Here is a 4,830-nt window from a genome sequence, read left to right on the forward strand (position 1 = left end):
TTGAGATCCTTCATGTGTTTTTCCAAATAACAATTTAAAATTGTAGCAATGTCGTTATAAGCAATTACAGAACAGCAACAAAGGATCCTCAGAATACAAAACTCTGATCACTTTTTCAAAATGGCACCTGAAGTTAACAATATTTTAGAACTTGTCAGAAGTAAAAATGCCTTGGGTCATGTTGCCCCAAATCCTTGCATATGATTTTGAGTCTAGTTTCTGATTATAAAGAGCTCAGAATTAAGCATTTCTGTGGCCGGGTTTGCATCATCAGGCACCCAGCAGAATGCCACATGAAGACAGTGCATAGTAGATGCTTGCTGGTTGACTGTCTCTCAGCAATTTTCTGTCCTTAGTGTAATCTCCAAATTTTTCTTAAATACTGTACTCATTTCATTTCTCTTCCCCTCAAGCCTGGAGAAGAGGAAAGCTTTCTCTATCGACCTTCCATTTATTACAGTCAGGTAAAGTTGTTCACTAGAGCTAAATGTCTAGTTATAGATCCCCTCGTTTTGTATGTGTTCCTCAAGGAAATCCAATCAAAAAGGAGCAGAAGTGACCCAGTTTCCCTTACCTGCTTCATGAGAGCTATGCTTCCAACTGGTCTCTGATAATTTAGTGGGTAGAAGTGTGAAAGAGATATGACATTCTTTTTCTTCTTAATTTCTCTTCTAAATAGGGTCTACAGAGGAAATCCTTCTATGTAATACTTCCATGGGTTCTAAACACAATATATTCTTGTTTGTTGCCTGAAAGTAAGAAAAATGCCTTATAAATATTTTTAAAAACCCAACATCTAGAAAAGCTAACCATTTTATACAAAATTTGAATGTTGTTTAGAGTTCTACCTATAGTTATTCTAGTAGGTAATTAAATTTCAAGTGCCTGGTTTCAGATCAAAGTTTGCTTTATTATATCTCAAACAAGAAACTGTACAATAAATCAGAGTATGCACTTCAAGTATTAATTAACACAGTTTTGCCACCTTAACCATAGCCAGTGTGTGCCAGCAGTGAAGAAGCCTGAAGAGTGAGTGGAAATGAAATCACAAAAGGTGTTTTCCAAGCTTGTTGAGAACTGAATATCTTTCCTTGCAAGAAGTGGTCCAAAGCCTGGAAGAAGGAGTCATCACTTGGTGCAAGATGTGGTGAATATGGTGAATGCCAGTGAGTTCCTAAGTCCAGCTTCTGTAGTTTGAGCTCAGTATTGTGTGAGGTGTTGTCCTGCAAGAGAATCCTCCTGTCCCAATTGACCGATCTCAGCTGCTTAATCAGAAGCATCTTCATCATTTCATCCATCTGGTTGCAGCAGATGTTTGCTGTAATCAACTGACCAGGTTTCACAAAGCTGGAGTGGCTAATACCAGTGCTGGACCACCAGACACCATTAACTTTTTTTGATCAATATTCAGTTTGGAACCATGTTTTGAGATTCCATCTTTATCCAACCATTATGCCAAACACTTAGGATTGTCAAAAAGAACCCATTTTTCATCACAATAACAATATGGTATAGAAATGGTTCGTCTTTATGTCGTGACAACAAGAAAGGCAAGCATCAAGATGATTTCTTTTCAGATGTTTGTTTAATTCATGAGGAACCCATCTCTCCAGCTTCTTTACATTGTTGATTTGTTTCTAATGGCCCCGTGTTGTTGGACTACTAAGTCAAACTTTGCTGCTAATTCATGCATAGATTGAGAGAGATTCACTTTCACTTCCAGCTTCCAGCTTATCATTATACACTTTGGTCTCAGGTCACCCATGTGACTCATTTTCAAGATTGAAATCACCAGAACAGAATTGCTCAAACCACTGTCATACTGTGCATTCGCCACATCCTTCACAAACGCTCCGTTGATAGCTCAAGCTGTCTGTGCTGCACTGGTTCCACCATGGAACTCTTACTAAAAAATAGCATGAATTTTTGACTTATCCATGGTTTTATAAAAATTGCTCTAAAAAATTTTGAAAAATAATCATAAGCCAAAACATACACCTGGAAGAATGAAGATGTACCTTCACACACACACACACACAAGAGTTGTCAAAGTGAAACGTCAGAGATAGCAACTGTCAAATTTAATGCTTAAGGAAATTGGACATTTTTTACTTAATAACACAATGCTAAGTTTAAAATATTAACTTTAAGTCTTTTCAATGATGATACTTAAAATTTTTTTCTTAAAATTAGAGAATTTGAGTGGATAAATGTATAATAAGGTATCTGGTCAGTGAATGAATATTTGCAATGAAAGATTTGGTTGGAAGTAATTGAATCACAGCTCACTCTAACTTAATGAAAAAGCAGTAGAGTACCTCATGCAGTCTAAGGAGTGAGAGGCAGCTGGATGTCAGGCACAAAACCCCACTCTGAAGCAGCTGGTTTCGCTTGCTGAATCACCTTCTTTGGTCTCCATAGGTACAAATTGGTTTTCTGCGTCTGCTTCACTGGAAACCAGTCTACCAACAGCTCCCATGTCCTTTCTAACATGGAGCTACTCTCTATACCAGCAGTTCTCAACCTGTGGGTCGTGACCAACAGGAACGGTATTAAAGGGTCACGGAATTGGGAAGGTTGAGAACCACTGCTCTATACCCTCTTTCTGTTTCTTTCCCAATTAGAAAAGTTCCAGGAATGGGATTCATTAGCCAAGCTTTGGTCAACTTGACAGAGCCAATACTAGGGAAATAAATAAACTACTGATGTAGGGGACTCAGACAGTATGTGTGGCGGAGGGCTGCATGGAGCACAGTCACAGTGGTGACAAGACAAAACTCGGGGGTTTTGTAAACACTTCAACATTTTCACTGGTATTCAAGAAACTGAAGCAAATGAGTTAAACAGGTTACTTATTAGTTAAACTGTAGATCACTGTGTCCTTTGATTTTACACACATTTCCTTTCAGATCATTACAACCTGTGTGACAATGGAGTGAACACCTGTGACTTTTTCTGTTAAGACCCCCTTCGCACACTGGGAAATGCCCATGCGTCTGTGAAGTCACTTCTCTGCACAATGTAACTGACAGGTGTCCATGGAAGCTGGCTGTATTTCAATTGGTACGTATCCTCTGACCACATTTGAAAGGTACACGTGTGGACCTTTCCAATTATACTGGGTCCCGTCCTGGGATATTGAAATTACAATCAGTTTTTCTCTCTCTCTTTCTCTCGCTCACCTTCCTGATTGTTAAGGCAGAGATGAAGAAAGTGTTGGCAGGTGAATTATAGATAGTTGAGAGGCAAAGGAAGCTGGGATGCAGGAGAAGAAAAAAGAAATCTGAGTGGCAGAGAGAAGCAGAGAGAAAGGATGGATCACAGGTCAAATTCGTTTCCTGCACCTCTATTTACATCAACACTCCTGCAGGACATTCTGGAAGGGACTTCTTGGTGGCGGTGGTGGTAGGTGCTTTCTGATTAAAAATTCCTCTGATACCTGTAATCCTAGCATTCTGGGGGCTGAGAAGGGTGGATTGCTTAAGGTCAGGAGTTCCAGACCAGTCTGAGCAAGAGCAGCACCTGTGTCTAAAATAACTAGCCAGGCATTGTGGTGGGCACCTGTAGTCCCAGCCACTCAGGAGGCTGAGACAAGAGGATCACTTGAGCCCAGGAGTTGGAGGTTGCTGTCAGCTATGATGCCATGGCTCTCTACCAAGGGCAACATAGTGAGACTTTCTCTCAGAAAAAAAGAAAAGAAAAGAAAAAGAAAAAAAGAAAAGAAAGTCACTCTCTCTTAAGTGCGCATTCCCTTCACTGCCTCTCTGACATGTCTCTCCCACTTTTACCTTCTATTTTTAACTCTACTCCAAGTAGAGTAGACAGTACTCCTGTCACTTTTGTGAGTCTACCATATTGAATTTCAGTTTTGTCCTACTTCATCTGGATGTTCAACTCTCCCTCCCTTTCAGAACCTGCCATCCCTCCCCCCACATTCACTTGCAGGTCTCAGTTTAAAATTCTCTTTTTCAAGGACATCTACTTTGAGCCCTTCCCAGATTGTATAAGAAACCTTTTTATGTCTTTCTCGCACTCCGTCGAACTTCCCCTATTCTAGGACTTTGTCATAGTCTATTCTGATCAATGCCTATTTACTTGGTTAAATCCCCTATGACAGTGTAAGATCCTCCAGGATGTAGACCAGAACTGCTTTGTTTATCACAGTACATCTGGCCACCTAGCACAATGCCTGCCACATATAAGGATGACAATAAGTATTGTCAAATAAATAACAAGATTAATACATATTTGAAGATCACTGGGCTCAGAATTAGTGGATCTTCAGGTCCTATAATGACCTAAGTATTGTCTTAATTAAGCACAATTCATAAATAAATAGCCTTAACGTTTTTTTAACAACAAAAGTTCCCATACATCGTAGCATCACCAAAATGCTTATAGTTCCACACACTCCGTCCTGCTCTCCCAGTCTGCTGGTTCCAGTCACTCTGCTCCAACAGGAACCTTCTCCCCTTTCTCATGAAGGTCTAATTCCATCCACTTTTTGGGGGGAAGCCTCTCTAAACTCCTGGCTGGTTACCCCTCTTTCATACTCTCAAAAGATATAGTCCAATACTATTTCTGCTGTAGTACAGGATACGGGGTAAATCATCTCTTTCACTTTGATCTCAGTTTCCTTATTTCTAAAATGAATGGATTGTACTAGATTACTGATCTTTAATTTCTTCTTTTTGAGCTGAGAAATCCTATCTTACAACTGAAATTCTCTTCCAACGTCGATGGAAGTTTTATCAGAGATCAAAGTGCTTCTTCAGTGAGCTGTGGAACATCTTGGAACCACTGAGAAATGCTGTCCCACACGATATGGCC

This window comes from Otolemur garnettii, unplaced genomic scaffold (assembly GCF_000181295.1).
Source record: "Otolemur garnettii isolate 467f Iridium unplaced genomic scaffold, OtoGar3 scaffold00037, whole genome shotgun sequence".
Taxonomy (NCBI): Eukaryota; Metazoa; Chordata; class Mammalia; order Primates; family Galagidae; genus Otolemur; species Otolemur garnettii.